A 13215-nucleotide genomic window follows, 5' to 3' on the forward strand; every position below is an offset into this window, starting at 1 on the left:
ACACCATATTTTACTGGAATTGTGGATGCATGTGTAATAGACCATGCTCATATTGATTTGATTATTGGAAATATTCCAGGTATAAAGAATTGCAATGAAAAGGATATGGGAAATTGGAAAAAGTGTTTCGGAATGAGTATTACTCGATCCAAATGTAAGGACCTGGATGCAGGAGATCTGGAAAAATTATTCCAGTTACCAGATAAGAAAAAAAAAGAAGAAGGATTATTACAAAACTCAGAAACATTAGAACTTAATAATGTAGTATTCGACAAGGAAAGGTTTATTACAGAACAAAAAAATGACCCAGAGATGCGTCAGTAGGCCCAAAAAGGAGGTAGAGGAGGAAAATTTTATATAGAAAGAGGAATTTTGGTAAGAGAAATTCAGTCACAAGGAAGAAAAATTATACAGGTTGTTGTACCAGCTGAATTTAGAAATATCATATTGAAGAATGGGCATGATGAAGCATATGCAGGCCACATGGGAATTCACAAAACGAAACAAAGAATATTTAGGGACTTTTATTGGCCATCTATTAGTAAAGACATCAAAAATTATGTGTTGTCGTGCAAAGTTTGTCAAATGAAAGGCACTAAAAAAATCAGAGCTCCATTACAAAAGGTAGATATACCAGAAAGGCCATTTAGTAAGATTGCGATTGATTTGATTGGACCCATGCCGGTGATATCAAATAGGGGTCATCGATATATTCTAACTGTGATAGACGTGTGCTCAAGATGGCCAGAAGCTATTCCACTAAAAAGAATTGAAGCCAGTGATATAGTTCAAGCGTTATATACATTATTTACACGGTTTGGATTTCCTGAAGAGGTACTGTCAGATAGGGGCACACAGTTCCATTGTCAACTAACGACAACATTTTTGAAAATGTTTGGAATTCGGCAAAGGTTTACAGCCCCGTACCACCCGCAGAGCAACGGTATTTGTGAACGTTTTAACTGTACGTTAAAGAAAGCGTTATCGAAAGTAGCAGATGACAATCCCAAAGAATGGGATGTGGCATTACCCTCAATCCTTTTCGCATACAGAGAGAGCCGTAACGAAACCACGGGGTTTTCACCATTTCAGATGATTTATGGAGGAAATCCAAGAGTCCCAATGGCAATTCTTAAAGAACTAATACTCCCACAAGAACATGTTGGAAATAAAGAAAGTTACGATATAGTGACAGAAACTAGAAATAAAGTAATAAAGGCTTGTGAAGAAGCGAGCAAACATGTACTTGATAAAAGTGAACTAACACAGTCTAGGGTGAATGAACACAGGAAATTGACCAAACTAGAAGTAGGTCAAGATGTTTTGGTATTACTAAAGGATAAGGAGAATGTACTATTCACGAAATGGTTGGGTCCTTATAAGGTAACAAGGAAAATTAGTGATGTGGATTATGAAATTAAAATTGATTCAAGGCTGAAAATATTTCATGTGGATATGCTAAAAGAATTTAGGTCGCAACAAAAAGGTGAAAAAAGCAGTAAAGAAGATCCATTGGTCATAGGTACATCCGTGAGTGTAGACTTTGAGACAGAGGAAAGATTGGGACACATAGAAACAATTTCAACTGATGTCAGTCAAACATGGAAAGATGTGGAAGTGACGGGAATCTCGTCAGACAGAACTAAGGAAGTAACAACATTATTGGAAGATTTTAAGAATATTTTTACAGATTTACCAGGAAGAACGAATATCATAGAACATGATATCAAATTAACAGGCAGAGTTCCAAATAAACTACCTCAATATGCTGTACCATTGCATCACAGAGAAGCGTTACAGAAAGAAATAGATGAGCTACTTAAATTGGGAGTGATAGAACCATCTAATTCGTCATGTGCTGCACCAGTTGTGCTGGTTAAAAAAAAATGTGGCAACATTAGACTGTGTGTGGATTACCGTCAACTAAATAAAGTTACAGAATTTGACCCATTCCCAATGCCACAGGCAGAGGAAATGTTTACTGCATCTTTAGTGAGGATTGGAACGAACACTTACAGAGTCTAAGAAAGATATTTACTATTATCAAGGAAAACAATCTGACATTGAAACCAACAAAAATAAAAATTGGACTTAGTGAAATTCCTTTTTTGGGATACAAGATAAAAAATGAATCAATTACACCATTGGAAGAAACAGTTGCAAAAATAATGGATATTAGTATACCAAAAACAAAAAAACAAATTAGAAGTCTTTTAGGTCTTTGCAATTTTTATAGAAAATTTGTTCCAAATTTTGCAGAAATGATTGAACCTCTTACAAATCTTACAAAGCTATAGGGGGCTGTTTGATGCAAGAGTATAGTGGAATTGCACACCCTGTTTTTTTATGTAAGCAGGAAACTAACCCTTGCAGAATTAAACTATGCAACTATTGAAAAAGAGGGGCTGGCAATTGTGTGGTGCATAACAAAGCTAAGTTTTTATCTGATGGGGGCTAAATTTCAATTATGGACTGATCATGCTCCGTTGGCATTCATTAATTTAAATAAATGTGGTAATAATAGAATTGCTAGGTGGGCGTTACAACTGATGGACTATAACTTTGAGATCAAAACAATACCGGGGAGAGAAAATGTTGTGGCAGATACATTATCACGCTGTACTTAAAGGTTGGGGAGATTGTGTAGAGTATATCATGACTACTGACATTCTGTTAAGAATTAAGCTGTTTTATTGTGTACATTTGTAAATTCTGGCACTGAGTGTAGTAGATATTCAACAGAGAATTGTTCAATTGTGAGTGTACACAACAATGATTAGTGAGCAGATATAGATTTGAATTGAATTATAGGCGGGGAGTGGTATTAACGAAATCTGCATGATTACATAGAGATATGTATAGATATATATGTGTCAATTGTTCATAATAACAATTAGTATTGTGATAGTTACTGTCACAATTGGTGAATATAAATGTTATATGTTAAAGCTAATTTTAGAATTGTATTGGTATTAATATGATTTTGTTTTGTATGACATTATGGTTCACTATGTAACAGAGAATTTAGATTATTTTTTAACGTGGAATAGGCTGATAAGATATTTGGTGATTAGTATTTTGGACGTTCGATGTACATCGAACTTGTTAAACAGGGGGGGGTGTTACGTGCGCATCTTAGTGTAAATGTGAAATGGTGCGAATGCGTGTTGAAAGGAGAAGAAGAACCAAAATGGAGGAATATGAACAAGAAAGTGTTTTCAGTATTAATAAAGATTAAAGTATTTATAAACTGTGATTTGTCGTTTTCATGTCTAAAGAGTCTCATCCAATATGAAGACGTAACAATAACATTCTGTTGTATTTCAATGTATTTTGTGTAGTGTAAAAATAAGTAAAGTTCCGCTTTCAGACCTTGTGGTCTATAGAGCAGATGATGTAAAGGTCATTTGTTTCTGTGACCTTCGCTTAACGAGGGTGTCATGTGGCCAGCACAATGACCAACCGCCTTTACTTTTCCCCAACTAATGTCAGGTACCCATTAGAGCTGGGTGGTCTCAGAAGCGCCCGAAGATCCCGAAATTAAAAATCCCAACGGTTCGGAAGCCAAGTGCTTTACCGCTTAGCCACCGCGCTTTGTCTAGTTTGCTATATATTTATTTCACTTTACTTAGATCATCCCGCGCCGTTCGGCGCATTTTGGCGGCAAGCTGTCTTCACAAAGATCTGACTTTTGCAACGTCTGATGCCTCTTCCACCTGGTGCCCAATGCTCTGAAGTCCTCCAAGAAAGTGTGGCACCAAGTTATACAAGAAAGTGTGGCACCAAGTTATACAAGAAAGTGTGGCACCAAGTTATACAAGAAAGTGTGGCACCAAGTTATACAAGAAAGTGTGGCACCAAGTTATACGAGAAAGTGTGGCACCAAGTTATACAAGAAAGTGTGGCACCAAGTTATACAAGAAAGTGTGGCACCAAGTTATACAAGAAAGTGTGGCACCAAGTTATACAAGAAAGTGTGGCACCAAGTTATACAAGAAAGTGTGGCACCAAGTTATACAAGAAAGTGTGGCACTAAGTTATACAAGAAAGTGTGGCACCAAGTTATACAAGAAAGTGTGGCACTAAGTTATACAAGAAAGTCTCTTTTCGCGCTTTCCTCATAATGACTTCCATGTCTCGCATAAATACGTTGCTGTTGGGATAACGATGGGGCTAAGTAGGTCGATGTTTATCTCAAACCCACTAGTTTGAATTGTCTAAACTGGCCTCAGTCTTTGGGAAATGGCCCCTGCATTATCTGTGGCATGCTTCATCATGATAGGTATCCCCATCGTTTGCTATGATGCTACCTAGGTATATAAACTTATCCAACTCTTCAAGTTTTCTATCTCGAAAAGCCTGACTGGGGCTCCTTTGCCTTATATCCCACTCGCACAATTTTAGTTTATTCGGAGGCCAATTCTGTGTGCCTCTCTATCTAGGGTCTCCGTCATTTCTTGCATGCATTTATTCGTAGACCAGAGTAGTGCGACGTCGTCGGCGAAGTTTGAACGTACAATGTTTCATTATTTTATTAATGCTCGTATGTTATTGTTATCTGTTTTCAGTGTGTAGATATTTTAATTGTTTTCAATGAACAGTCTCTCTCTCTCTCTCTCTCTCTCTCTCTCTCTCTCTCTCTCTCATCCCCCACACTACATAGAACAGAAAGAGAAAATGAAAGAGAGAGTGAATGTTACAATGAAATGTACATTACGAAACCTGTGAACCTGGAAGTGTTCTAACTAATGTCCCAGGCCGTCTAATGTGTTAGTCTGTCCTAAACTATTGACATCCTCGTACAACCAATTAACTCAATTACATTTTAGGTTTTCATTAAACGATGCTTTCACAGAATCTCTCAATAGACATTTCTTTTGATACCGTTTGAATACCGGCCCTCGGGTCACGTGACTGAAAGGAAACAAAAATACATTCACTCTCTTAACTGAGATTACTACACTGGTTTTTTTTTTAAATTCATGTCCAAATGCTATCTGGGTTTGAAAAGCACCATTGATTCGTCTCTCTACCTGTCTCAACTGGGGAAACAGTTTATTCAAGAAACAGTCGTAATATTGTATGTATATCTCTTCTTAATGGATTCTGTTTTCAGTTCTCGGCAGACGAGAATTTTCTGTCTTTAAAGAACAAAAAAAGATGTCCTCAAATATCGTTCAGTATGAGTTTGATAAAGCAATTGATGAACGGGCATAGAGTCAAACTTGCAATTTCGCAAAATATACTAGATCTAGTAGCTTCATTTGAAACACTGCCTGAAAATATGTCCTGATTGGGTAAAGACACTGGTATGTATAACCAAACCACAGAAAACCAGCTCCCAACAGATCACTAGGTTAAATCAAGACATTGGCCCAGCAAAGCCATACCAGAATATTTCTTAAACCTCTCTCAGGATACCAGGAGATGGGGCCCTTTACATCACTGCTTATCCCTGACTTATTTACGTTTATTAGACAGGATCTGATACTTGACTTTTTACAAGCTTATATCGACTGGCTGTCTATCTTTCTGTCTGTATGTCTGTCTAGTAAAAGGTTATTTCTCCCACACCCATTCTCGGATCAAGTCGAAACTTCGCACAATTATTCATTGGCATAGACAAGACATGAATCAATAAAAAAAAAAAAGAGTAACCGATTAGTCAGTTAATTACTGGACATTATTTTTTTATACCAACAAGGGAACCTAATCCTTCAGTATTCACAGATATGGTTAAATTTGTTAGGTTTAGTTCCTTTAATCATTGGTAACGTTATTTCTCCCTCACGAATTCTCCGAACAAGTTGACACTTTAAACATTTATTTATTGTTGCTAACCAAACATGAATAAATAAAATAAAATACCCAATTAGGCAATTAATTATTGCTATTTAATTATTTTGTTTGATATTGAATAAGAGAAATAGCTTGTACATTATCGATAGATATAGTTTTAAGGGCAGAGTTCTTACTCTTTAGGAAATTTTTTTTAAAGGAATTTAAAACATAGTTTGCTTGTTCAATGTTTCAACTCAGAACTAAAAAAAAACAAAAAAAAAAAACAACAATGTAGTTCTTGAATGAATTAAAAAAAGAATTTCATTACAAACGTCACATGTAATTAACATTTTCAACATTAAAATTAACTTTTTTTTCCCTAGGCCCAACTTATATTCTTTATTTTCCACACTGCAAGTAATTTTATTACAGGCTGAAAGAAAGGCGCTGCTAGAGAAGAAGTTTTATTTCAAAGTCTCTTTCTTTTTTATTCGCTACATTTTCTTTTAGACAATCTAGGAGGCACTCGGTGGAGGCCCTCGGTGGAGGCCCTCGGTGGAGGCCGGTCATTTATTGCTTTATAAAAACTATTTAAAAAGCTGTCCTCCATTATTTTATTTTTCTGCGTTTTTTTTCCTTTGTTATGGGGTGGATGGGGGTGACCAGGGGGTGAATTCAGGGATCTATATAAAATATCACACCTTAATAACGAGGGTGGATGGCACCCTGGCGGCCCTCACTTCGACTAGCGTTTACTGGTTTAATGGGACAGTTATTGGCGTGTAATCGGTTGCCCTCCATACACGTTCTGCAATAAATCCGCCGATCTCGCCCAACAGATAGGGAAATCAAAGGGCAGGCCCGGACGTTTATTCTATAGTGATGTATCGTGATTTTTGCCCGGACAGACTTTGATTAGTTATTAAATTAAAGTAACACCTTCGTTTCAATGTTCTTATTTCATGGCTCTATCTATAATCTTCTTCACTTTGGATGTAAGATCTCTCTCTCTCTCTCTCTCTCTCTTTATCTATCTATCTATCTATCTATCTATCTATCTATCTATCTATCTATCTACCTATCTATCTATCTATCTATCTATCTATCTATCTATCTATCTATCTATCTATCTATCTATCTATCTATCTATTTACCTATCTACTTCTCTACTTCTCTATTTCTATTTCTCTGTCTCTCCAAATCTTCCCCTCTTTCTGTCACTCTACTCTTTTGACTGTCGATCGTTTTCTTTCTTTGCCACTCTCTCATTCTCTCTTTATCACTCCTTCTCATTTCTCTATCTTACACTTTATCTCTCTCACTTTCTCTTTATTAATCTCTCTCTAAATCTTTTCTTTCATTACCTTATCCCTCCCTCTGTTTCTCTTTTTTCTCTCTCTCTCACTAACTTTCTCTCTCAAACTTTGCCTTTCAGTCTATGCCTCATGTATTAACTTTCTCTCTATCTCTCTCTCTCTCTTTTCCTCTCTTTTGCACCTTGTTCTATTTTTTCTCCCCCATTTCTCTAACCCTAACCTCTCTCTCTCTCTCTCTCTCTCTATCTATCTATCTTCTTTCGTTATTGCGTGGATCAATAGAGTTACAATAAGTCTCAGTCTAAAGCAGGTGTTGACACTAGGAGTCATTGACAAGCCTGTAGAATCTGTCGTGTGCACCAATGAACCAACATAAACAAGTGATTGAGATTTTAAGTGGCTATTGAAACATTTCTAATGACTGAACATGAGTTTCATTTATTGGAGATCAATAGGGTCTCGTACAGCGGCTCTTTAATGGGAGAGGGCAGATAAGGGAGGGGGGTCTTATGGTGGGGTAATGGGTTGTAGAGATGATCAGTTGCAAACACATTTAAGATTTAAGTCCGAAAAAATGAAAAAAAAAAAGATTTAGATGGATAGATAGATAGATAGATAGATAGATAGATAGATAGATAGATAGAACCTTTTAAAATAACACTTTTTGTATATTTATAAGAAAACAAAAGTCACAAATACAAATGAAGTGAACACTATTGAGAAGTTGATACATGACCATTGCAACGTGTGGTACGTAATCTTCACTGGCGAGAGGCAATCATTTTTTCCCCATTGATTTTAATATTCTTCATGTAAGGAGACTTGGACTTTGCACCTACATACTAAGTAATAAATACTATTTACAGTGCATTGTTTTAAGTATTGATGGAGCTCAATCAAGAAAGCACAAAAAAGATTGTACATTGGTTTTGTTTTCTAATTTTAGAATGGCAGAAGTTAAACAGATATTTGTGACACATGCTGTTTAACAACTTCATTTACAAAGGGTAGCGAACAAAAGTCATCCATTTATAAATGTGACATGATGTATTAGAAAGGAAGAAATGAAAACTTCTGTATCTTACTGCAAGGTATTGCAGTATCTTATTGCAAGTGCTGCAGTGTTTTACTGGAAGGGAATTCAGTATATTATTGCAAGGTACTGCAGTATCTTACTGCAAGGTACCTCAGTGTTTTATTACAAGGTACTTTAGTATATTACTGCAAGTTACTGCAGTATTTTATTGCAAAGTACTGAAGTATCTTATTGCAAAGTACGGAATTATCTTACTGCAGGGTACTGCAGTATCTTATAACATGATACTTCATAATCTTATCGCATGATACTGCAGTATTTTATTGCAAGGTACTGCAGTATTTTATTGCATGATACTGCAGTATTTTATTGCAAGGTACTGCAGTATTTTATTGCATGATACTGCAGTATTTTATTGCAAGGTACTGCAGTATTTTATTGCATGGTAAATGGTAGTTTTACTGATAATGAATTAATTACGAAATGTTACATTTAAAAGCGCCAACCCCCCTCCGCACCACTCAATTACCTGGAACAGAATAAACTGTAACAGAGAATCGTTGGTAGAAGACAGAGAGACGTGTTATCGCTATAGCTTTTAATGAAAATTTCTAAGGTAATTAACAAAGGTAATTAATATTTTGAAGTGATGAATATGAGTTGATGATAGGCGTAGATGCAGCAACTCCTCCTAAATAGACGAACCAGTTGTCTCGACATGAAGGGAGGTAACATCACGATTCCGTGTTCGTCAATTAAAAACTTGAGATGTCTAAATACATTTAATTAAACTCAACATAAGGGGAATGAAATATTGACGCTATTATTACATACATTTTATATAATACCAACATAATAATAATAAAAACATAGAATGAAACATTTCTAAAATAAATACTCTGCATTCTTTTACAAAATAATTTAAGGAACTTTTTTTTTTTATCGAAAGTGATTTTTTTTTAAATGTCACTATAATGAATATACATATTTTCAAATACAATTCAGAAGTATGGGCTAAGTTAAATATAGTTCATTTAACATCGTCTGCAATATCTTCAAACACACGATACCTTAAAATGGATTTTTTATAGTTGTTCGATATATAGCAAAGTCTTACAGTATGATAGTAGGCCTATGTTGAACATTATGCTAATATGGCCGTGTTGTAATTAAGTATGGTCGTACGGCAGTATCATAATGTTGTTATATTTATGAATGGCAGTATATTAATAGGCAAAATAATAATAATAAATAATTGTGTTTCCATTTAACGAAGTTCGACCCCAGCAGTGCCAGAGAATGAAAATTAATAAATAATAAATAATAATAATAATAATACTGTCAGAGGGCAGTACTGCTGCAGACCTGCCACATCACCAGAAAATTCATACTACGATGAATTCTGTTTCTCTTTAACGAAACTCGACCCTGGCAGCGCCAGAGAATGACTACTTGTTCGTTTCTGACATAATATTAATAATAATGAAATGTAAATTAGGTAAAATGTCATTAATGTAAAATGTCATTAATGTAAAATGTTAGTAAGATAAAATGTCAGTAATGTAAAATGTCATTAATGTAAAAAATTAGTAATGTAAAATGTCAGTAATGTAATATGTCAGTAAGGTAGAATGGCCTTGTATGGTGATACGATAGTATTGTTGTTTATTTGTTTATTAAAGTTTGACAATGTAGGCCTAATCATAAAGTCACAATGCGAGAACAGACAAAAAAAAAAAGATTACAAGCTAGAAGCTCGTGTCCTGTGTGACATGGGCAAGAATTATTGTCCTCAACACGTTTTCACCTAACCAATGATCAAATACTGTTCATAGCACTTGTATTCAATTACTCTGTGGCACTGTGTCCAGCTTTTTTTCTCCTTCCCAGCAGGCTACTATAGCACATACAAGAGTAAGCTCGCCTGGCAATGCCCAATAAAAAGTATGGAAAAGAAATAAATCTAACATATTTTCAGTAATGGACACTGGCATTCTTTTGCAGAACTGCGGGTTCTTAAAAGGCCTTGGGATACACATTTGAAACCAAAAGAAGACAGGCGTAGACGTCAAAGAAAAAGCTTAAATTAATCACTGACACGTGACGACTTTGTGTAGTTGTGGCAAAGTATGTAGGTCATAGCTAGGACTGCGGCTCAGCCATTGGAATACTGCACTTTTAAATGTTTGAATTCGAAGTTAGTCCTTTAATCTTTATGCATTTTTAATTTTGAGTAGGCTGCTATTTCAGGTGTGACGAATTACTGAGATCTATTTCACATTATGGGTCTGCGTGGTCACGTGTAAGATATAGTGTCATTATTTACACTTTGGGACTTAAGGATATACTTCTTAATGTGAGTATGAGGAGAGGTGAAGTGTTTGGTTTCCGAACCGAGAGGTCTCGGGTTGGATTCTTGCTGAAGACGGTGATTTTTAATTTTTAAGAGCTCCTCATATTCTACTTAGCACTCATGGGCGTAGCCAGGGGGGGTTGGGGTTCGACCCCCCCCCCCCCCCGAAATGAAATCCCCCCTCCCGCAGGGGGGGGGTCGGGGGGTCGGAGTTTAGTGACTGATCTTTTGCTTTAATTTTGTTTATTTTACGTGAAATTTTAATACTAAACAATCACTTTTAAGTTTAAAACCCCCTACCAGAGAGTTTTGAGTTTGAAAACCCCTACCAGGGGGTTTTAAGTTTGAAAACCCCCTACCATGGGGTTTTGAGTTTGAAAATCCCTACCTTGGGGTTTTGAGTTTGAAAATCCCTACAAAGGGGTTTTGAGTTTGAAAACCCCTACCAAGGGGTTTTGAGTTTGAAACCCACTACCAAGGTGTTTTGAGATTAAAACCCCCTACCAGGGTGTCAGGACTGAGTTCTGTCAGCCTGGGTCTCCTGTTTACTGTAGAGGAGAAGGGGGGCAATTCAGGTTGTTGACTTCAAAACTGTTATTGTTTTGGGTTGTTTTTACTTGGTGAGATGTTTTTGTTGAATATAATGTAACTCATAATAAGACAGTGTAGTTTTGTTCCTAGTCCAGGACAGTTGGACTTTTGGATATAGATATAGTCTAAGTGTAGACTCTAATTATTTTTCTGTGTTGTCATTATTCTGTCTATGGAATATTAAGCTGGTATATTTTTAATCGATACTGGCTATTAGAAATGTCTGAACTGATTCTGTATTATAGTGCAGATAATGTAATAAACATATTACATGTCTGTGAATTTTCATTCTGAATCTTATTTTGTCGTTGTATGTGTCGTTATGGTATTGCCCAGGACTTGGGTACATTTAGTATTATACATACGTATATTAGAGAGAAAATGAGTCTTGACACAGGGGGTTTTGCATTTAAATCCCCCTCTTCTATAAAACTAAAAAAATGCAAACGACAATCCCCAAATTCCAAGAGCACATCTAAGGAAGATTTTGATTTTAAACCCCTCTCCAAATTTACAATAAACCCCTCTTCAATATAAAAAAGCAAATTACATACTCAAAATTGTAGGAGCGTAGCCAAAGGGGTTTTGAGTTTAAAAAAAAAAAGCAAATTTCACACTAACATTTTTTGAGCGTAGTCAAGACAATAGGGGATTTTGAGTTTCAACCCTTCTCCTCCAGATGGCTTTATTAAAAGTTTAAAACCCCTCAAGATAGTTTGGAGTTTAAAATCCCCTACAGAGCGTTTTAAGGTTGAAAGCCTCTCTAATATTATTTCTAAAGCAAACTACAGTCACCAAATTCTATGACCGTAGCTAAATGTGGTTTTGAATAAAAAAAAAAAAAAAAAACTCCAGACGTATTTTAGTTTAAAACCCCCCAACAGATGATTTTGACGATAAAACTTCCCTTTTCAATATAACTTCTAAAGCAAAAAAGTCACCTAATTCCAAGATCGTAGTCAAGAGAAGTTACACATGTCTACCAGTGGCTGGGCTCCATTAATAAAGTGCAATGAATAGTCATCTGCCGAAATTGAAAAGCACTAAATGTGGCTCTACAAAGATGACTAAGACGGATTTTAGGAGTCATTTATAGAGATCGGGTCTAAATCAAGGAAACCCTATGCCGAAGTTGGAGTCGCATGAGGTTTGCGGGACATGTTCTCCGACAAAATGAATTACGCATGAATTACGATGACATCCTAGTACAACTTGGCCCAAAAAAACTTTCATTGAGGTCCTCAGAGCAGGTGGGAAGAGGCTTCAGACATTGCCAGTGACAGATTTTTGTGGAAACAGCTTGCCAGCAAATGCGCTGAACGGCGCGGGAGTCAGTAAGAATAGCACATTAGGTTTTTGAAATAAAACTTTTAATAACAAAATAATGCACTGTAGGTACCTCAGAATATGCATTTAGTTGGCTTTCAATACCAGAAATAGTGCTTGACCCCTTGCTGGCAAGGGCGAGGAGTCTACAATTTTTTCACTAACTCAAGGAAGAACCTCTTCTAGGGCACAATAAACGTCTTCCAAAAGAATGAAGGGTCAGAATGTAGTAGAGATTAATTATGTACACACACACACATTCATCCAAACAAAGATATATATATGTTTTTCGGGGGGGGGGGCCGTGGGGAGAAAAAAAATCCCCCCAACCCCCCCCCCCCCCGAAAAAAAATCCTGGCTACGCCCATGTTAGCACTAATGAGTACCCAACATTAGTTGGGAAAAAATAAAGGCGGTTGGTCGTTATACTAACCGCATGACACACTCGTTAACAGTGGGCCACAGAAACAGATGCTTTTACATCATCTACCCTTAGATTGCATGGTCTGACATTTTTTTACATTTTTTTTTCGTGAAAACAGTCCTCTCACTCAGTGAATAATGAATCTTGTTACCATTTGTATTTTAAGTTTGTTCTTAATTCTGCACACAATGTTATACAAAAGTGTTATCTCCCATTTTGGTGCTAAGCACTACGACATCACAGCTCTGACTACGCACAATGTAAGGAGCTTAGTATTTACGTGACATTCTTACTAGGGCCGGATTTAAGTTAGAAAAGGCCCTGGACAAAATTTGCGGAGGCCTTCTGTAGACTATGATGAAAATAGATATAGTTAATGATAGTTTTA

General features: G+C 36.2%; 1 protein-coding gene across 1 annotated transcript in view; it reads right to left on the reverse strand.

Annotated features, from left to right (window-relative positions):
- Positions 1-13215, reverse strand: part of LOC106070699 (uncharacterized) — a 58566-nt gene that overhangs the window by 7942 nt on the left and 37409 nt on the right. The window lies entirely within an intron of this gene.

The sequence above is a fragment of the Biomphalaria glabrata genome, chromosome 1 (genome assembly GCF_947242115.1).
Source record: "Biomphalaria glabrata chromosome 1, xgBioGlab47.1, whole genome shotgun sequence".
In the NCBI taxonomy this organism is placed as follows: domain Eukaryota; kingdom Metazoa; phylum Mollusca; class Gastropoda; family Planorbidae; genus Biomphalaria; species Biomphalaria glabrata.